The sequence below is a fragment of the Salarias fasciatus genome, unplaced genomic scaffold (assembly GCF_902148845.1).
Source record: "Salarias fasciatus unplaced genomic scaffold, fSalaFa1.1, whole genome shotgun sequence".
In the NCBI taxonomy this organism is placed as follows: Eukaryota; Metazoa; Chordata; class Actinopteri; order Blenniiformes; family Blenniidae; genus Salarias; species Salarias fasciatus.
In genome coordinates this window covers 155,785-178,665 of record NW_021941250.1, presented here as the reverse complement: position 1 = coordinate 178,665, position 22,881 = coordinate 155,785, and the positions used below count along the sequence as shown (strand labels likewise).

General features: G+C 44.6%; 3 pseudogenes; 1 reads left to right on the top strand and 2 right to left on the bottom strand.

The window, feature by feature from the left end:
* Positions 1–1,510: 1,510 nt before the first annotated feature.
* LOC115384510 (protein FAM83G-like) lies at positions 1,511–7,524 on the bottom strand (annotated as a pseudogene).
* A 564-nt stretch (positions 7,525–8,088) lies between these two features.
* On the top strand, positions 8,089–14,698 carry LOC115384509 (sodium/glucose cotransporter 5-like; annotated as a pseudogene).
* A 1,910-nt stretch (positions 14,699–16,608) lies between these two features.
* LOC115384508 (GRB2-related adapter protein-like) lies at positions 16,609–19,851 on the bottom strand (annotated as a pseudogene).
* Between the last annotated feature and the right edge of the window lie 3,030 nt (positions 19,852–22,881).

The window sequence follows — 22,881 nt, the reverse complement described above, 5'->3', positions numbered from 1 at the left end:
TGGTGGAAAAAAAACACACGTGCATGACACACACAGACTTTAATTGGTGTGACAAGTATTTTACCAGATGTTTATTGTAAGCAGGTGGTGGCTTGCTTTGAACCACACCCGTTCTGCCACAATGTGTGTGTGTGTCCGTGTGTGTGAAGAGCGAGAGAGCAGTGTCTTTCCTGAAAATCTAGAGCTGATTGAAACGTCCCGCCTTCTTTATCATGACAAACTTCCTTGAAACCTTCCTACTTGTTTTTGTAATCTGTGAATCAAAAGGGACTAAGTTTCTCAGATATGGGAAAATTGCGAGTAACACAGATCACACCAAATCTATAGAGTTTATTTAACATGACAGACGAATAAATAACATAAGTAAAAGAAAAATAGAATGCTCTTATTAATGAGTTATGATATCATATCATTTCTGTTTTCACATATTTAAACTACTTAAAATGCATATTTTAATTTTAGTTGATTTATAGATTTAGTTACTTTAGGATCTTGTTAAAATGTTAACACAGCTTTTTTTTTTTTTTTTTTTTTGGAAATTGCATTAACTGCAGCAAAGAAAATTTGCAAGCCAGGGCTGAAAAGCAATGTGTTGAAGCGACTGCCTTCTGAAAATGACTTCTGCAATCACGTGTCTCATGATAACACGGATAAGATACAGCAGATTGCAAGAATAGTAACCAATGATTTAGCTCCCTTCTTCAATTTGATTTAATAAGCGAACAAAGAACCCAAATAATTTTGCGTGAATACTTGAGTTCTCAAAGTTTCACTGGAAAACATGTTGTGGAAAGTCGACAGAGCTCCAGTGATAATCATTTGTCACAGCTCAAGTTGGGACTTTGAGACCATTTCCTGGTGTGCTCAGAGGGGAATTTTGCTGGTTTTTCTGCATACATCTTGTCACTTAACATGTTTGATGTTCAAAGAAGTTTTCATGTCCTCACAAGTGAAGCAGAATGTATTTCAATTTCGGTGAATAATTGCAAGATCACAATTTTCTGAATGGACTTATTTAAATCTAGGCCTGAGTTTGAAAATGGAACGAGAGGTGCAATTTATTATAAAACATTTCTATAGCGGAGTTGACAACTCAAAAACAGCATGCAATTTGTGTAAATCATAATTCAAATTTCGTGCAACTAAAGGACCAAGATAAGAAATATTTATTGTGTCAACATCAATTGCAAAGAATTGTGCTGAAGTGCAAACAAAGACTTGTCACCTGCAGCCCATGTTTGGAGCATTTTTCCATTAAGCCTTTGGCTGAGGAGTCAGTCATCTGTGGATTACTACACTAAAACAACTGCTTCACTGGTATTTTACTGTGGACTCGACTGAAAAATAAACTGAAGACATTTTTTAAGCTAGGCATAGGAAGCGGTTAATTGAAGAGGGGCAGAATTTTAAATGAAAAACAGACAATATTAAGGAAAAGTGTGATGAATAACAAAAACTACTGTAGATGGAATTTTCCAGTTATAATAAAATCACGACAGTGAGAGCTCACCTGTCCGATGTGCCTGTGAGGGGAGGGGTATCCCTGTCTGCGGAGCTGCTGGGACTGCCGAATGAGGGCGGCGCTGTCCTCCCGCTGGCTGGGCTCCCTCAGGTCCAGCATGCTCTGAGAGAAACGCGCCATCATGTTGAACCCGCGTCGCCCTGACGGTGGCCCTGGCCCGAGCCCGAGTTCAACCCGTTGGTCAGCGGGCTGATCTGGTCCGTCGGCGAGCAGTCGTAAAACTCGTCGTCCGAGGCCGTGGAGGCGCTTGAGGGGTCGTCGTTCACTGCCCGGTCACATATGACCTTGGTGCTGTCTTGGCTGTCGTCGCCGTTGCTGCCGGAGTCCCCTGCGTCGTCCCTCGACGTGAGGCGGCCGTGGACCAACGGCGCGTTCTTCTGCGCCCTCCTTCTATCAAACGAATCCTCCAGGCTCTCCACTTGGTCCATCTTGACCACGCTGACATGGTCTGAGGTTTCTGGGTCTATCACTAACTGAAGCGTGCGGCGTTTCGGCACAGGCGGCGCTGCCGCTTCCGTCTCGTCAGTTTGTGTCTTTTCTTGTCCTGCTGGCAAAGACTCGGCGCTCACTTTGGTTGGCGGTTTGGAGGGGTGTGCTTCCTGTGCCGGGGGGGCGCTGGGCTGCTGAGGAGCGTCTACCACTGCCATCTGCTGATTAATGGGTTTGCTAGTTGGACTCACGGGGAAGGCGCTTTGGGGCTTGTCGTCCCTGAAGGATTCTTTGCTTCTGCTTTCGTTCTTACTCGAGGCGGATTCCTCGGTCTGAGGCTTCAGCAGCGGCGCGCTGAAGCGAATGGCCTGACTGACCTCGAACCTCTCCGACCTCTGTAAGTGGACCTGATGAGCCCGCTTCTCATCCCTGATGTTGATGAAGCCGATGACGTCGCTCGGCGGGTCCGGCTCCGGCCAGGTGGGCAGGTACGGGATCAGATACGCCTTCTCCATACCGACCAGTCCCGGGTGTATCGGTGGCGCTTCGACCACCTCCTTGATGCGCTTCATCACTTTCAGCCCGGTGGGATTCTGGGAGTTCTTGTTGCTCGAGTTCTGGTCGGAGGAGGTGGGACTTATGTGGGTTCCCGTGGCAACAAGAGCATATTTTGGATTGACGAGCTTCCGGGCAACGGAGGCTGGTACAGGCGCAGGGGCGACCTGAGGGAGCGGGTCGGGGATGGGTTCATCCACCATGGGGACCTTGCTCAGAGACACTCCTCTGGACATGAGATACAGCTCACGGAACTGCAGGTCAAAGGTCTCCACCGCCTGTCCTGTGATCACGGTGATCAGATTCCGGTCCAGACGGGATGAAGACCAGGTGAAACTGCAAAACACACAAATGGAAACATAAGAAGTGTCTGCCAAACTGACGATTCTCAGATTTCAGTCATAATTCATTCCGACTACTCAAACTACTGAACTGTCATATCCAGCCCTTCCTGAGAAAAGACAGTTTGCAGTTTATCATTGTTTAATCATTACACCAGACATCGTTGCCCTGAAGTCATGCATCACATTTTGCTCTTTGATCACACTGTAAAATTGTTCCTCTTCAACTTCCTGGTCCAGCAAGATACAGATTTTGAGAATATGCAGAAATACTGCAGAAGCATAGCAAGCTTAGAAGTCTGCTTGCATCTGTGTGTGACAGAGAGAGAAGAGAGAGAGAGAGAGAGAGAGAGAGAGAGGAGAGAGAGAGAGAGAGAGAGAGAGAGAGAGAGAGAGAGGAGAGAGAGAGAGAATAGGGGAAAGTCTGCCTGACATTCAGAGAAATTAACTTTGGCTGAGAACCGTGAAGCACAGTGAAACATGTGACTGCTCGTCTCTGACAAAAACAAGTTGGGCACTCGACAAATTTATCCTGAAGCCTTGTTATGTGATGTTGCTTTGATCATTCTTTGATTGTAAGGTTTCTTTTCAATGACTTGAAGTACTTCTTGAAGACTGTTTGGCACATGGAGATTTACCAGGTGTGGTGATTTCATGGGTAATAATGAGAGACTGAGTTTTGCCATTTTTCGGTGCAACTACAAAACAAAATCATGTCATACATGTGCAAAATCATTAGCAAACACAGAAAAACACTAATTTTCTTTCATTGCTCTATCCAGTTTAAAACCTGACACTGATCTTCTGCGGTGGCTTGAGTCTTTTGTTTGCTCAACATTTAGTTGTTTACTTTGTTTGTTTGCCAACTGGCACTAAGAGGTTGAACTGTTCAAGCTATTTGCGGCAAATAGCAAAGAACAGGAGGAGAGCGACTGAGAGAAGCTATTAAGTTTTGAACCATGAAAAGGCATCAGCTGAGCGACACTAAAAAGCTCCACATGGGGGTTTGTGTATTTATTCACTGCTCACTTCACGTTCAGAGAGTGAGTTGGAAGAAAAATCTCCATATGGACTGTAAATTCTGAGCTAACTTGTGTTCTGCTCGCTTTGCCTTGAGTTAAAATCACCAAATGGTCCATTGAAAACACACTCAGCAGGGTATAAACCAGCCTGTCTTAATCTAAACCCAGTTCAGGTTCCTTATTAGTGGATGAACAATGTAACTGTACTGACCATGTGGGGGAATCGTGTGTTTTTGCTCGTGAAAACAAAGATTATTTAGGCTTAAATACACAACGATCTTATCGGGGGAAAGTAAAAATGGCTCTGCTCACCTGTATGACCCAGAGATGGCTCTGTCTCCATCTACCAGCAGAAACTTCTGGCTCAAAGATCCTCGCACCTTCTGAGCCGACCGAGTGTAGAACTCCACTCCTCCACAGCAGCGAACACGCAGATTCTGCGAACACACACGTACAGGGAATTATGGCCTGCAGTGACTGATGTCGAGGATTTAATATGAACAGGAAGAATGATTTCAGTGAACAAAAGAAAAACAAAAGAAGGAGGAAAGGCAAAAAGAATGCAAGTCATTAGTGCTGAAAGACGATGTTTTGCTCCAAAGCAACTTCCTGCAATCTGACTCTGGACGACCCAACAGGTTGGAGCATGGACAGGCTCTATATGTGTGTGTGCATGCCGTAGGACACACCCTGTGGTGTTTATCGTCAGCCCTGTGATGAGGGTGTGGTTCGAGCACACTTTTGCCTTGTAAGTAAAAGTGTGCAAAATCTCACCAGAGGAGCGAGCCGTAGAGTAAAACGCTCATGATGATAGCAGCGATGTTATCAGAAAATATCTCAAACATGAGGAAAAGAGCTGGTGGTTTCGGCTGCCAGGAAGGAAGAAGGAGAACTGAAAGACAAGCGTCTCGCCAAAAGTAACGAGGCCATGCACGTGATTAATCTAATTGCCTGTTGTGCATTTTGTTTTTCCAGCCGCCTTCGAAAAAATGCTTAGGAAATTCCCAGTGAGAAAAAATAAGCATTTTCTGTTACTGCTTGGACCAGTTCGGCACCAAAAGGCAAACAAGACCGCGGAAATTCAGCCGATCGACTAGCTGGAGCTTGCACCTTTTAAAGGCTGCAGGCAAAAACCTGCCAGCCGCCGTCAGTCGCACTCTGAGTTCACATATTTCCCTTGCATGGTAATATTATTGTTGGAAAACGTGCCTTCAGTGAAAAGCTCTCATTTAAACTACTAAAATGAGGCCATTTTTAAATAACAACTTTTATTATTGTGCACTTATCAGGGAGTGAACATCTATCCGACCGCTCACGCTACATGCTTATGAAAACACCATCTGTGTGTGGATGTGTGTGTCTGACGTATACAAACCTTTAGGTGTCCCCGGTGCATATCAGCTCTGCCACACATGGTGAGAAAGGAGGGGACTGCCGCCATGTCCAGGATTATGTACACAGGGATTCTGCGTCTGTAGGCTGCATCCAACAAATCTCGGAAGATATCCACGTCCGTGAACGCATCCATCACCACGGCTATCACCTACACACACACACACAAACACACACAAACACACGCAGGAAACCACAATCGTTGTCAGTGTTTCCTGCTCTGGGTGGGTTCTTTTGATTCACGCTGGCTTCAACCAACAGTATCGAATTTATGGCATCCATACAGGAAGCAAATGCAAGATGAAGAGTACATTAAAGAAGAAAGTCAAGAACTGTGTTGGTCCTGAAAGAAACAAAAGGAACAAAAGCAAAAGAGAAAGAGCAAGAGGGAGAGACAAAACTAAAGAGAGAGGCTATGGTGCTTTCCAAACAATAAAATATTACAATCAATTATAGTCTTAGCGCTTCTTTTGTGGCTCCTGTGCAAAGCCAGACCAGTTACCAGGCGGGTCATGTGCCAGGATCAACCCATGTCAGAGGTAAAGGTGATGTATGGGTTGCTGGCATGTGACCCATTTAGTGACGTCAGGCCATGTTTTTCCACTGGCGTGTCAAGCCCAGACTCGTCTTATTAAAACTTTCTAGAGTGCGTGTGAGACTGGCACATGCAGAAACAGGAAGTGAGTTTGCAAAGGCCCGACTGGGGCGAAAAGCGAATATGAAAGGACCAAAAATGGCTCCTGAACAGACAGAAAATGAAGTCACGAGAATGAATGCAGACCAGAGATGCCAATTTTAGATTCAGGGTGATGTTATGAGCTGTAATCAGAGCGAATGTCCTTATTCTGTCAGTGACACAGCACACAATACAATGAAGCAATCTTACAGAACTGCACCTAACCAATTATTGCTGCACCTATCTTTTCATGCCCGTCATTTTTACTTCTGATCTGCTTTTTATACTGTGTCATGTCCAGAAACATTGATGAATCCTATTTTCAGCTTCAGCATAACAATGTAGACTAATGAAAAGCAGCACAGTGTAGTATAGAAACTGTCAGGACAAAACTATCATCAACTTAACTGAATAATCCTCTGATTAGTTAGAGCATCATCTCAATAATCCTGCAAAGTAAAGAAGTGTTATGTCACTCTGCCTTGTAATTCACAGATTTATGATGATGAGCTTCATTTTACACCGAGCAGCAAAGTACTAAAACAATGTCATATGGTACTTTCGTAAAGCTGTCAGAGCCAGGGGTGCAGTAGGAGTTCAGTCTTTATCAACAGACCGGCCCTGTATTGATTATTTACTTTTTCTTCTGGGTCCCAACCATAAATGGCACATTACATCAGTAGGGATTGAAGAAAGTTGTGTAAAATATTAGTCCTTTCTCATTATTGAAGGTAGAGTTTATCTTTGTTGGATATAGATCACTGGCACTGAGGTCAATCATTTTCATAAGAGTTTGTGTAGAATACACACAAAAAGTAGGATAAGTTGTGGTTGGATTATTCCTCTTTGGAACAATTCTATGCTGTTGGGCAGCCTGTATACTTCCTCTTTAAATGGTGTCACTTCTGTAAGAAGCATGCATTTGTGGGATGAGCAACAGAATGAGTTGTAATTATGAAAAATTTACTAATTATCTTTGCAAATGCCAAACTGTACACTTTAGTTTCTGCATTGGTGGAAATCCCACATCATCATCATCATCATCATCATCACCATCATCATCTCCCTACCTTCTGAGCTGAGGCAATGCTCTTGCGCACCACCTCCTTGATGTGCGTCTGCGTCTCCAGGGGAGGCTGCGTGTACACGCTCACGCGCGTGACCCCTCGGTAGTTGATGGCCTCGGGCCAGCCCAGATCCAGCTCCGCCACGGAGGCCTCGGATCGGTCCGGCCAGTACTCCAGCGACACCTCCCCGTCCTCCGCCTCCTCCCCCCCCGGGGCCCCCGGGGTCCCCGGGTGGTCGGGGTCTCGGGCTTCTGGTGGTGCTCATGCCCGGGTCGGTAGGCTTCCGCCGTGCGCACGATGCGCTCCACCTCCGGCTCGGACAGAAACTCGCGGATGCCGTGTTGCAGACGTATTCCGCCAGGGCCTCGCGGCCCTTGGCGATGAGCTCCTCGAGCGCGAGCCGCTGGTCCTCGCTGTAGAAGAACTCCGGCTTGCTCTCGCTCACGCGCCAGTTGACGTGGTGGTCGTCCAGACACTGGATCTGAGACAGCGCCATGGCCCCAATCTGCCCTCGGGGCAACGAAAGTTGGTTCAGCTCTGTCCCGGTCCCCCCTCTGAAGAAGAGTCAAAGAGCGGAGCGGGGCGGACGGTCATCACGGTTCAGGCCGAGCCGGGAGCCCGGGCTGGGGAGCACGTCCGTCCGGACGGGAGCGCGTCCATCTGGGGCAAGCAGAGCTCCGACAGGGCGCACGCGGCTCCGGTTTCTCTCCTCGCGCAGGTGTGGCTGGAACAAAGCTCCCCCGCCCTGCGCCACGCCTCTCACCTGACAAGGGGGGGCCGGGTCACCGCCTGCGGGGCTGCAGCTGGTGGGGGCCGGCCGGGGCTCTGCTGCGGGGCCGGGGCTGGTGGCGGCGGAGGCGGCGGCCTGGCTTGGCTGCTCCAGCCGCGGGGCTCAAACACACAGCGGGGCGGGCGGCTCGTCTGGCCGGATGATGAGTATGTGTGTCTGCCGGTGAGTCAGTATGGAGCGGAAGAAAAGTGCTTGAACCCGTTTGGAAACGTGTTGAAACCCCGCATGAGTCAGATCGCGCTGCGCTGACGAGTCACTTCTCATCTGACCGAGGCGCAACAGATGTGCGTAAAAATGCAGCCGCGGCGGACAAAACAACAAAAAGTCGAAAAACTCACAGAGGCGGAGCGATCGAGTCCAGCTCGGGCTTTGAGTTTATCTCCGTCAAGTTTGTCTGAAAGCGGACAAAGTTTTGACGGCTGCCTGACCCTGGAATCCGACAACGGAAGCTCGGTTTACCGGGTTCAGAGAGGCGGAGTGTCCGGTTAGTGGGCGAGAAACTGGATCCTCCAGGCCCCACCCTTCAGCCTGGACTCAGAGGTTGTTTTATTTACCCTAAAACTTACCCCTCACCTATAACTAAACTTCTAGAACTGTAGTTATATAACTCTTTTTTACGAGTTTTCCCTCCATTAGATTAAAGTTGCTGGAAGTTGATCATAAACAAAAATTTTAAGCAAAAAAAAACAAAAAAAAATGATATCAATGTTTCAGCAAGTTTTTGCTGAGAGCTTTGTTGGACTTTCCCATGACTGAACACAGTAAGGGATGATTAAGAATCCTAGTTAATGTATCTTTAAATTCCCATCAAGAAAGGTTCACCCTGTCATCCAGAGAGCCTCCTAATACAATTATAAACCTTTAATTAAAAGTTAATTATTGTGGCCTGATCTCATTCTTACAAAAGTCACTGTGCTCCACTAGTTTTCACTTACTTTTTTTTTTAAGCTGGGTATCCCGTGACAGTCATGTTAGGTGTTTTTTAAATGGGTTTAAAGGTCATTAAAAGCAAGTGGAGGAGGTGCGAGTGGAAAAGTTCAATGAGACCTGTCAGGTGCTTTTGTGTGATGGACGTGATTGTGCTGCAATGAATCCTTGCAGCAAATAATCAGTGAAGCATGTTTCACTCAATCGTGAATTCCTTTCTGATGCGGTCGGTCGAGGCAAATTAATTGATTTTTAGTCATTTCAGTGGATATAGTGCAGACGTATTTATCAGACACGTTTTGAAAATACAAAACAAAGCAAAACAGTCTTTTGGTTGAAAGTGGAGCACGAGAGCATGAATTCTTGATGATTAGGCTATTGATCTTCCCTTCCAGGCCATGTTTCACTGTTCTGTATCTTCATGTTTCAGACTCTGTCGGATGTGTCGACCCGAGGAGTGTGTGCGTGTGTGCGGGGCGGAAGTGGGATGCTCCAACATCGCTTTTCCCAAACTGGTCATTGAGTTGATGCCGAGTGGTGAGAACGATGCTCTCATTTTAACAACTTATTGTAAATGTGTTCACCTCTCTGTTAACTTTAAACCAATGATCTGCGTATATCCTGTGCGTGTGTCAGGTTTGCGAGGCCTCATGATCGCAGTGATGATGGCGGCTCTGATGTCTTCGCTGACCTCCATCTTCAACAGCAGCTCCACGCTCTTCACCATGGACATCTGGAAGAAACACCGGCCGCGAGCTTCCGAGAAGGAACTGCTGCTGGTCGGAAGGTCGGAGAACCACGCACTGCCACGCTTCTCGATGCTTCATATGGGTTGACACAGACTTTGTGCGTGGGGAAAGTGAAAGCCTTTGTGTTCCAGGATTGTGACTGTGATCTTGGTTGTGAGCGTCGTCTGGATCCCCATCCTTCAGTCGGCAAACAGTGGACAGCTCTACGTTTACATCCAGTCGGTGACGAGCTACCTGGCTCCACCCGTCACTGCTGTCTTCACGCTGGCTGTCTTCTGGAAAAGGACCAATGAGCAGGTATAAATGCAGACACGCACCACTTTAAAGTCCATATATTACAACAGTTGTAACTGAGACCTTATTTTCATTACTTCATGATCAACTTGTTTTCACTCTCAGCTCTTGATGGAAACGTATCACATTCCTGTGCTACAACACCCAACAAATGGGATTTGTATGAAATGAATATTGACAGCAACTCGAGCAATCAGCAACCTTCACCAATCCATCCATCCATCCAAGCAGTCATTCAGTGCCGCCCACTACAACAGCTGACTTTCAGTTATAAAATCTTTCAGGTGACAGCTGGATCAATCAATAACTAATCACGTTAGCACTGATTAGAAAAAAATGTAGTTACACTGAAATTCATTCCAGAAGATGTGTATGAGTAGGTTTTTCTTTTCCAGGCTCTAAATTGTATTCAGGGTTTATTCTCTCCTGGGCATCAAGCGTCAGAACTTCTGGCTCTTTTTGTGTGAACTGTTTGTCCTCTCCTACTCTTTTTACAGTTTTATTATCCTCACATGGGATCAGGCTTTGTTTAGCAGTCTGCTTTTCATACCTTGGTGTTGAGGCGTGTGTGTGTGTGTGTGTGTGTGTGTGTGTGTGTGTGTGTGTGTGTGTGTGTGTGTGTGTGTGTGTGTGTGTGTGTGAGTGTGTGAGAGTGTGTGTGGGGTGTGTGAGAGAGAGAGAGAGAGAGAGAGAGAGCAATCTTTACAACTGTGTGTATGTGTTATGCACTCTTCTTTATAGACTCTATTGTTTATTATTTCCTGAACAGGAATGATTGCGCCGACCACTCGCCATAAAGACTGAAAAGTTTTGTCTGATAACAAAGTGTGAGAAAGTCTGATTATTAGAAGATAAACAGCGCGGAGCAAAAGATAACACCCCTAGCGAGAGTCTGCCTCGTAAGAGAACTAATTTCACATGTGTTGAAACATTCACTGCCCAAGTAAAAACCAGTCTGCTCCTCCAGTCAGATCCAGCCCCTTGTGAGTCCAGGGTGTGTCTCGCTCTCTGCTGACAAGCTGTTTAACAACTGTACTGAAGAAAGAAAAAAATCTTCAGGTTTTTCCACTTCCTGCAATGCAAATAATACACTTTAGAAACTCTGAGAAACCACAAATTCCCTGTTGTTTGTCTTTTATTACTTTATACACAGAATGAGTCTGAACTTTCAAGTCTGCAAAGCAAACACTAATTTGATGTTTTGCAGGTCAGAGGTCATCTTTGTGAAGTGGAGTAATTCTCAGCCTCTGCAGCATTTTATTATAGAATTCTATATTGCAATATTTTCCTCTCGGTTGATCCACTTTACCTCAGACTGATGTGAAGGACTCCTTTGATCCCGCACCGACAGGATGTATCCAGCTGCCGTTTAACATCTTTCTCTTTCAATGAATGATCCTAACAATAACCACATGGGACACACTTTGATATCCTCCAGCATGAAATGAAGTCATTTTACTGTCTGTTCGTGTCATCCCCCAGGCCAAAACCTGGAATCATGCAGCTGTTTACACATGAAAACACTGACAAAGTTCAGGATTTTTCATTAACATGGACTTGGCATCTTTTGCTAATGAGCAAATGTTTGAGCGAAATATGTTTACCTGGTAAACATTATTCTGCTGCGTATCAGGTTTAAGTCTGTGGGTACACATAGAAATGCAAGAAAGAAAGATGTTGTTTCTGATGTTCTCAGCCTTTACTTGGTGGAGATCTTATTTTAAACTGTTCAAAAGTTTCTCTTGAAACAAAGAACCAGTCTTAATCATCGATGACAGCTGTGTTTTCACCTCTTTATTTTCCAAACCAAGAAGCAAATTACCAAGAAAGTTTCAATAGCGCCTTCACTTGCATAGAAGCTGTGAGTTTTATTAGGTGATAAGATAAAACAGGGATCAGGACTGATTGCTCATCGCAACTCATCGGGTCTAAGGTCAGGCGTATCATGCGCCAAGCATTTGATTCCGTCTGACACCATGCAAACAACGCAGTGTTGTTCTCATGGAGACAAGATGTGAAGCCTTCGAAGCTATGCAGCCATTATAAATCAAATTATCTATCTATCTATGTATCTGTCTATGTGTCTATCAGTCTATCTGTCTATCTATCTGTCTGTCTATCTGTCTGTTTGTGACAAGCTGATTATTGTTTCTTCGGTGCGAGTTCAAACTGCTCAGGCCACATTCACTCCTGAGGGGTGGGACAGAAAAGGACAGAGGTATTTATGTCTGCGCACGTGTGTGCACGCCTGCAGCAACTGGAGAAGTGACATGCAGGTGACAGATTATCACAGTGGGAAAGTGAAAAGGGTTTTGAGCGCAACACACCCAGCCGTGACCCAGAGCCTCTCCAGACATGAGGCTGATGCCTGCAGCTGAAGGGAGAAGCATTTCTCACACCACTTTTTACATTTGCATGACAGTTTATGCATTTCTCAAAACACTTAGTTCAAGCTACATAACCTAGTTGATAGCCTACTAAAGCGTGCCACTTGCTTAAAATAGATAGTTCATTCCTCAAAAGCAAGTTTTCATGTCAATGAAAGCGTCAGCGTCATCAGGATGGAACGTCCCGACACCCTTGTTTTCGAACAAGCCAGTCAAATGACTTTGTCATGTTTTCATTTTGACAGCTTAATCTGTGTTTTCCAATGCAAAACAGTCTGATCTTGGTGACACGGCCTGAAAATACTCGAGACAGAACAATTGCTATACTATTTACAAAACCATTTGAAAACTACAGTAAAGTTACACATTGTTGTATTTAGTGATGTAACTGAACACAAGACACTGAATATATGTTTCACATTTTATTGCATATACTGTGCAGCTTTAATTTGTTCACATAAAAAACATCCTTATTTATAACAAAGAGGTGTGCACAACTGCAAATAATATTGCAATAAATATGAAATTGAACATACAACATGCACAGTAGTGTAAATCTTTAATGCACATCCAGACGCTGTCTGTCTGGACATATTTTCATACATCACAGCAAAATCATCTCTATATGCAAATAAATATGAAAAATTGAGTGTATCAAGTGTTGAGTCCACCCTCTGCAGAATGCAGAACTCTGAGTCTTTGCAGTTTTTGACAGATTGAGAAACTACTGCTATGATTTGCACAAATGGCTGAATGTTTTAGAGGTTGAACTAACTCTTGTGCAATGTGAGGATGTGTGAGAATGTGAGAAATGCAGCAAAGCAACTGAGGAAAACTGCAGGCAGAAAAGCGTGTGATGCAACATTGAACGTGGGCTTTTGTGCTTTCAGGGTGCATTCTGGGGCCTGATGGTGGGCCTGGTGGTGGGCGTGTGCAGGATGGTGCTGGAGTTTGCCTTCCCCCCTCCCAGATGTGGCGTTCTGGATTCGGCACCGATGGTGCTGCGCGGCGTCCACTACCTCCACTTCGCCATTCTGCTCTGTGGCCTCACTGCTATTGTGGTTACCGTCGTGTCTCTGCTCACACCCCCGCCCAGCCAGGAGCAGGTGTGTACACACGTCAGTAATAAATAACAGAACTACCTGTGAAGTTAGGATTATACAGCTAAACATACCTGTAATGTTATCTTCTAATATAGCAGGGATGACGCTGAGGTGACACAGCAGGCAGCAGCACAGGGACTGGATCAGCGTATGTAAAGAATGGGCTGCGTGTTTAGACATAGTCAAAAGAGCCGTGCCTATCTACTGTAAATCCCAAAGATCAACAGCAAACTGTGGAGCACAATCCCCTCGGGACAGTACGACTATTGTCGCACATAATAGAGAGAAAAGCCAAATGATTCATATTTGAAGGTTCGGTGTATCCAGTGACTCGTCAGCCTCGTCTGGCCTGTGTTTGAACTCCAACGGTAAAATGGCCTGCTGAAAAAATCCCGGACTCACATACCCACAAATTAGACAGTAATTTATAGATTTGTCACATCTGTCAACACCACGCTGTTATCCTGAAACACACACAGACACGCCTTATGTACACTTATGTAGGTTAAGACTGAAGCACATGATAAAAGTTGTGCAAATGATGCACTTGATTAAGTTTGCATTTCATTGAATTTCAACCTAACTTGTAAAACCAGTTTTCATGAATGCAAAGCTGATGAGTTATAAAACTGGGTCGATGTATAGGTTTGTGGGAAAAATAAAACTGGCAGAAACCATTAGCCTGCAAAAAAAATAAAACACCTCTGCAAAATCAAAGAGTTCTTTGTATATAGTTTGATACAGCTTTAAGTTTTCTAGTAAGCAAACTTTTTGTCTTTGTAAAGGATCAAGATAAGCTTTTGTGCTTAGCAAAACTGGTGTTGCGTTTAAGTCAACAAAGCCTCACGTGTTGTGTAATTTAGGTCATTTAGGCCGCAGTGTAATGACTTAGTTGGGTGTCAACTATTTAAATAGGGTTTTTCTTCTCTCCCAGGTGTGTAACCTGACCTGGTGGACAATAACAGAGGAGCCGCAGAGAGACATTTCTCTGCAAAAAGTGTCCTCGGTCAGCCATCGCAGCTCTCAGGGTAAAAAGTCTGAACGTTCACTTGAATTAGCAGCGGCCATCCACAGACACACACCATGACCACAACTTCCTGTGTGTGTGTGTGTGTGTGTGTGTGTGTTGTGTGTGTGTGTGTGTGGGTGTGTGTGTGTGTAGGTTCAGAGCCACCCCGGCGGATGACCTGTGCTCAGGGAGCGGGTTTGTGCATCTCAGCTATGCGGCGGTCAGAGGAGACTCCGCCTCCCAGAGTTCCCACCATCAGAGAGAGCGTCTTCTGGTCCAGGTTCTGCTGCTTCAACGCAATTCTCCTCGTCAGCATTAACATTTTTCTCTACGCGTACTTTGCCTGAGCGAAGGATCAGATTTTAACATCCTGCCGCGCCTTCGTGGTGAACTCGCGTCGCTCCCACATGAACAGGAAACTCCACTGAATCTTTTCACCACGCATGGGTGGGAAAACACACGGATTGTTGAAACTGAAGGGGCCTCGTGTTTTCAGTAGTATCCACAATTAAAATTACAAAATAGGAGTACACAACTCTGCTGATTCTGCTCAAATCTTTGAATTACTAGTGTTACATTTCATCATGTACATTTGCATTTAAATCTTTATGTACGTCTCAATATTATTTATTACAGTAGGGTATGGATGTTAGACTTATACATGTTAGATTTAATACTTTACTTACATTCAGGGGATTGAGGCCATGAAAACAGAAACTGATCGTCTCAAACCGATCTGAGCCTTCTTCTTGGGACACGTAACGAAAGGTATTTGCTGATGTAGGAAGATGTTGCAGTAAAAGCTTGTTTCAACACATAAAATGACCATATAATCAGGACCAGAGATACAGGTCGCTTGTATTGTTACATAAGCAGTTTTGAACAGTTCATAGGAAAAGGGAACTATGAGAAAACACAGAATCATCCATCATGACGTCTCCCCTTTGTGTACTTTTCATTAAGACAGTGTCTCATTTATACAACCGTGCAAAGGCTCTTCGTTCTGTAATGGCATTCAGTGTGAGATATTATCAATTTCAGTGAAGCAGCATGCAAGTGTCACTCTCCAAGTTTAGTTCAGTTTTTATTTAGCACCACAAAGTTGCAGTTAGTTTCTGACCTCTAAGCCAAAGGGCACCACTTATTGCTTTGGACTGAAAGATTGATTAAAATCGTATGTAAAAAAATCTTTTTGACAACACTGTTTCCCATCTCAGCCGCTGTCCTGCATGTGATATAACTCCAAGGAAGGAGATGGGAAACACTGCTGATCTGTGTGTTTTAGCTTGTTTTTGACTTTTAATGTAGAGATTTGAGTCAAGATGATATTGTTGATATTCACTGTGTATGTAAGACAGGGATGTGTTCTTGTGCTCGTTCATGACTTTATGAATATAAATCAGTTTCTCAAGCTTTCCTCCTCAGTGAGTGAATTAAAGTGCTCATTTTCTAGGAGTTCCCGACGTTACCTGAATGCATCACACGCGGCTTACTTCATATTATAAGTGCAGCTCAGAATCCATAACAATAACCCATTTTTGTGTGTGCGTGTGTATCAGCCTTACTTCATGTTCTTTTAGACTTTTTGAGAAATGCTTGTCTATAAACTGCTCTAAAGTGTCCACAAATGAATGCACAGTGTATTATTTTTTATAACCAGATAAAATCTCTTTATTCAGCTGCTGTGCAATTGAGGTACATTCAAAAACAGAAGGTTGAGGAGTAAACACAAGATTGTAAAACAAAGCAAACATAAAGACAAACGTTCACATTAAACTCATATCTTAAAGACAAACCATCAGAGAAAAGGAGACTGGGCTCAGAGGAGATCATAAAGGTTCACTCAGAGTTTGCGACTGTAATGTTCACTATTACAATTTTGGATGTTTGATTAATCACATAAATAGAAATATGAAACACAACAAAACCAAGACGATGATTTTACAGAAATCAGAATGAGTAAAGTGAAAAAGGTTCGGTTTTTAAAGATGTGGGAAAAAAAAAGTCTGGTTTCAGTCCAAAGCCAAAAAATCTAGTAGAGTTTAACACTCTAGCTCATCATTATATGGCAGTTTTGGGCTTTTTTTTTTTTGGTTGTTTTTTTGTTTTGTTTTTGTTTTTCAAGTCGTATCCAACAGTTTTTGAAAAGAGCATTAAGAGCAATTAGAAAATCTTGAAGCTACTGCAGCTTTCGTAGACAAGATCCCATCAATCAGGGTAACAATAACAGTAATTGTAAAATAGTTTTCTGTGTGTTGATCATGTCAGTCTCTGGATAAGTTCGGTCGTCACTCCAGCCTCCCTGATAAGCGTCGCGGCCGCAGTACCGAGGGTCTGATATGGCGTCAGTGGTAAAGCGGCCGGACGAAGTCCGGTGGGAAGACCCCCACCCGGCCTCGGCAGCGCCCCTCCAGCTCAGGGAGCTGGAGCAGTCCAGCAGGTCGATGACGTCCCCCCCCGGAAGTGGAGGTGAGCGGTCTGAGGGGGGGTGTAGTCGCAGAGAGCGTGCGCCAGACGAGGCTTCTACAGGAAAAAGAAAAAAAAAAAAGAAGTGTCTTCAACAGAGCTATTTACTGAGGAAGGTCAAAGGTCGTGTTGACAAACCTCCAGAACTGTTCCTTCAGACGCTGCGAGGTCTCCAGGTGGGAGGGGTGGGCCGGGTGGGAGTGGAGGCGGGCGGAGGGGATGGACTCCTGGGAGCTGCTTCTGTACGGGTTGGGGTAGGGGTTGCGTCCGGGGTGGGGGGGCAGGTGAGGGGAGGGGGGTCTCTGAGGAAGATGACTTTGTCCACGGCGATGCTGTGAGTCCGGTAGAAGTCCACCATCCGGTTCAGGGAGCTGAACGACTCGTCCCAGATGCCGTACTGACCGGCCCCCTCCAGCACCCGGAAGTGCTCCACCCTGTCACCGTAGCTGCAAAGCATGATGGGGAGAATGGGAGAAGTGAACCGGTATGCGTACGTCTTTATAATCCAGCTCAGGCGTTTCCATTCCTCGGCACGGAGTTCCTTTGTGAGGAGTTCGTTCAGTCGCGATGAGCACACCTCAGTTAGCGTGGGAAATGAAAACACAATTCTCTGCATGTCCCGATGGATCATCACGAGAACGTGTTTCACATGTCAACATGAGGTCAAACACATCAGTCCGCTCAGGACAGGTCTCAGAAAACGGAGTGTTTTCAGCAAAATATGTAATATTCAACATGCAGTTTGGTCTCTTTAAAATGGTTTTAAAACAGTTTTAAGGCTTGCACAGGTGCCAGTGTTCAGCACCAACGTTTCAGGATTGCTTCGAGGCCTTCTGGTGTTGAGTTTGCAAGTTCTACATGTCCAGATTACCATGGTTTCTATGTTTTTTTATGCATTCACATGCTGTAGCTTGTGAATGCATAAAAAAGGGGCTAAAACACTGTTCTCTAAAACAACAAGTGGTGTTTGATTCCGTTTTGGCTGGACTGCAGCAGAGTCATCATTCCTGTAAAGAAACATCTCTGTCCCATCAAATTTTCACTCCTGATCAAGATGATTGCCACAACCTTCTGAAACATTTTGAAAAATGAAAGCCCTCTGGCGTTTCATAAACCGTAAACCCATAATCTGGGCCTTCAGCTCCCCAAATCTCTCTGTGCATCACTTTATGAAATGAAAGAGTCCAACAGGAGCGCAACCAAGATCAACAGTCTGCATAGTGGTTAGTTGGAGAGTTTAACTGGTTTGGTTTTCCAAGAAAAAAGAATTAGTGCCCATCTAAAAAAGTTGAGTAAAACGGCTGTTGAAGCTCCGCTTTTAGGATAGCTTATTCCTATCATCTAATGTACGCCGTCCTTATAAATCACAACAAAGTGCTTCTAAAGCTCTGCTGATAAAAGGAGGCTTGGAACAAACTGCTACTGCTTCCAAACCCCCCCCCCCCCCCCCCCCCCCCCCACACACACACACACACACACACACACACACACCACAACACACCCCACCACACACTACTAAAACTAACTTTACTTTATCACAGTCACCCTCTGCTGATCACTTTTCAGTATTACACACTCTCACCTCTTACCTCTCATCCCCTGCGGGCAGACAGATGTGTATTCCAGCTTTAATGTGTTCACATTATGTCCATACATTACATTTCTGTGCCATGTGTCCGTTGCATAATGTACCTGTGTTTAATTAAAGGCTGTGGCTGTGAAGTGTTACGCAATGCCCCGGTTATTGAACACATTTAATTTACCCTCAGTGATTAAATGTCCCCTACGTCATTTTGGTGACCCAAATTGCACAAGCGCGGACACACAGTCTGTGCAGCTGTGGTATTTTAGATCGACGGGTTCCCGTAGACCATATTTAAATAGTATGACTCTCCCTCCCCAACCCTGACACACACTGGAAGACACGTGGATGCTGTAACTTGCTGATGCGCCCACTGAGATGGAAAGAAAACATCCCTGCAAAGAGATGGTGCCTCCGTGTTTCAAGCCCTGCTCCTCATTGGACTGTCCCTCCTGAGTGCATGAGACGATAAAACTGCAAATAGATTTTTTAGGGCAGACCCAGAGGCAGACGCCTCACTAACAGAGACATTATGCAAGTCGGAACAAACAGCTTTGAGCTGCATTCAAATATAGCCGGTGCTCTCCGGGACACAGACACGCAGGAAACTTCAGAAACAGACGCTCAGTATCGACCTCCGAAGAGATGTTCACAGGCTGGTGTTGTTGTGTGTTGCATTCACTGACCTAACGGAGACGGAGAACTCTCCAGGAGCTGATTCACTCTCCCTCACCAGAAACACTCCGGTATCCTGCCAGCGGAGCCGCTGCTCAGCCTCGAGTCTTGACACGGGTCCTGCAAACCACCTACAAGAACACACACGGGCTCATGAATTTCACCCCGTCTTTCCTTTCCTTTAAAGTACACCATATACAAACTGAGCTTTGTGAATCAGTGTTTTGTAATATTTTGTGTAACGGATGACAAAAAGGTCACAAGGGCTTAAAAGACAGTCACTTACTGACTTAGATAACTTCTGCAGGATGGTAAAACTCTGAAATTCATATAATACAGAAAGTAAAAAGTCCTTTTTGGTGTAAATAATAACACATCAGGGACCACAAAGTATACAAAACACTGATGAACACAATAAATGCAATTTGAATAAATGATTTTTCAAATATCATCAAACGAAGCCTGTTTTTCTTCTTTGGTTCTTTTTCTCAAAGCTTCACAAGTGGACAGATTATTTCTTTACGGATGTGGGAGGACGGAAATGTAGTTCTCAGGCACGTAGCCACGCTTCCCGTGGATCTCTGCTGTGAACCAGCAAGAATCATCCTCCATTTCTGTCACCTACAATACACATGCACACGCACAATTACACCCCACATAAACATGCAGAAAAAAAAACATCTTCAAGAAGTCCTGATGCCAAGCGTCCAGTCTGCTCACCTTGATTATGTCTCCTTTCTGAAAGCTGATCTCGTCCGCCTCGGACGCCGTGAAGGAGAAAAGAGCCACAGCCTCCATCCTGGACACGGAGCGTGGAGAAGATGGAGCTCTGACGACTGCTTCACTTCATGAATGAGGAGAGACAATACAGCTGAGTGAGAGAGGGGAGCAGAGTGATGCTCTGTGGCAGGATGAGATAATCGCTCTGTGTGTGTGTGTGTGTGTGTGTGTGTTTGTGTATGTGTGACCCTTCATCCTGCTCTTTAGTTAATGAGCAGAGTTTTCTCTGCTGCGTGTGTCCCCCCGGTCGGCCATGTGACCGCGTTAGACGGCGTGCGAGCACGTGGAGGAACCGGAGGTCCTCTTCATCTCCATCCACGCCATCTTACACACCACAAACTCTGAGGCTTTTAATGGAGCACCCCCACCAGGGAAATCAAGTGACAGCGGTGGCCAGACACAGAGAAAGAATAAAAAGCACCAAAAATAGAGCGTAATGACAGTTTCTTATTATAACACATCAAAGCAGGACTTGGAGAAACAGTTGTTGGTCTCTTTCTGACTCTGAAGAGAAGAGAATGCTCGCATTAAAACCATGTATGTTTCACAGAGCCACATCGAATCGATACTACGCGCCGTGATCGAAATGATTAGTCAATATGTGTTTCTCACAAACTCTACCAATCAAAATATCTGGTGTTTAGCCTTTGCAAAGCTGAATGACCTGATGTAGACGGACTCAGACGAGGCAGCAGGACAGTCTGACTTACGGCGGTCAGTAAATCTCTGCGTTCATGTATGATACGTCTCTGCAGTCAGTAATGCTGGAAGAGCTGCACACATCTGTCACCAAGGCCAATTTCCAGTAAAGAAAAGAGAAGCAGAGACAACGTGAAACCCGTAAACACATACTGGGTGGATTACCCACACCCACACACACACACACACACTGCATTTATAGGTCTGAGGATTAAAAGGGGAAACTGCGGACATTTTTAGGGATAAAGTGAAACTCATTTGTCTATTGAGGCAGACAAAGCAAAGTGAACATCCATCATCATATCATTTCAAATGGATCATGATCGTCCACTGTACATTTTCATTTTGTGAGTTGACTGAAACAAAATGGGATTTTTTTCAAAAATATTTTTGATAAAATATGTTTTACAATTAGACTGTGATAAACTGTGTGGAAAGTTGAACGTCCCTCACTTTGTCCACATTGTACTCTAACCAGAGGCAGAGCATGGGTCTCAGTACAGAGGGGGCGGAGCATTCTCGATGGGTCCTTGTGATAGTAGTTTTACCATTCGAACAATACCTCATGCTACCATCAAACAACACACTAATGCTCACTTTTATTGAGCCAAGCAAACCTATATGCCTCAGAAAGCAGAATAAAGGTCTAAACCAGTTCACAAACTTGTTCTGAAGAACAAATACACATACGCACACACACACACACACACACACACACACACACACACACACACACACACACACACACACACACACACAAATGCAGCCTGACAGCTGTCAATCTCAGAGCGTCCGCTGTCCATGGTGCTGAAATATCAGATTAAAAACTCACTGGCTAAATCTGTAACCTTTGATACAGCTTAAATATAAAATGAACACAGCTGGTCGAAAATTACACAATCTATTCAGATAGATATAGACACAGCTAGCTATATCTGTTGGAATTCACGTATATTAGAAAAAAAATAGACTCGGTGGTCTCTTACAGTTAGGGCAACACAAGGCACATTCAAATAGCCAGGTGTTTAAGACCACAGCATTCTGATAAAGATACTATTTTTGAAGGTTTCACTGACTCACCAGTGGCTTCGATGTTAGGTTTTGGGTAGTACCACTAGCGGCTAGCATAGTGTTTAGCATACTGTTTAACTTCCCTCCAAAGAGCTCAGATCAGGTGCAAAAGAAAAAAACTGGTTCATGCCGCACAGCCAATCAGCGCTGGCTTACAGCTCTGATGCATTCATGGACAGTCTTAATGTAAGTATTGGCAAATTGGAGCCCACATTCATATGCGTATACCTTCTGGCACACACTGCACATTTTATTATAATAATTTACGAGTAAATGTGACACACACATGAAACGGGGCCCTATGACCTGTGGGCCCTGGGGTGACCGCCCCCTTGCCCCCACTCTGGCTCTGCTACAGACTCTAACCTTTTCGTTTAATGCCACACTTCCCGTTGTTTTGCATGTTGTTAAATAGTATGGCTAACTAGGATCCATAAAGAAAACCTCCTGTTGTGCAACTGTTCCATAAGCATTGTTCCTCATTTTAATTGATCTCTATCACACATAGAATAAATTCAGTTTAAAAAATATATTTTCATGAAAATTTAAGCTATAAGGTTCACTTGTCATGATTCCATCGGTAGGAAAAAGCATCCCCTGATCCTCATGTTTCCTGATGTTGTTCCTCCACTGAAGCTTTAGGAAGCGTCTGTTTCAGAGAGATCTCTTCACATCTGAACCGAGCAATGTCCCTCTTTTTATTTTTAGGCCTCCTTCATTTCTGGAATGAATCCGTTGGTCCCTAATGAACAGATTCCCAATAGTTTTTTTTTTTTTTTAATGAACACACACATCCATATCCTTGATCTAGACTCTTAGACTCTTTTCAGTACTTCAAAATATAACAGGAAGGTTTCAAACTGTAGGGTTCAGGTGGCTTTGATCAGACCTTTCTCTGATGAAAGCACGTATACTTAAGCCATTTTTCTGCAGCTATTCTTGGTGCAAAAAAAGAAAGAAACATTAGAGGAAGTACTTCAAAGAATCTCAAATGATTGGAGTAAAAACGTTGAAAGTCCGACAGCAGTGTTATAATAGCCAGAATATTGAGCTTATTCTTAACTTTTTCCACATCGTTTCATCTCCAGCGGGGAGAGGACAGGCCTGGTTTTGGGGATTGAGGAGGAGATATTGTTTGTGTAGAACAGGGGCATCTTGGATCCAGGAGAGGGTGGCGAGCGAAACATCTGGTCTCATTAGATAACATGACCTGAACCCTCTGGAGTTCAAAGGTCACATGCTGCTGAGAGTCAAAACAAATTTGGAAGATGACACGTTGGTCTATTTGTTTGATGTATGTATTTGTGTTGCCTTTAAAAACATCAAGTTGGATCAGCCTCAGCAG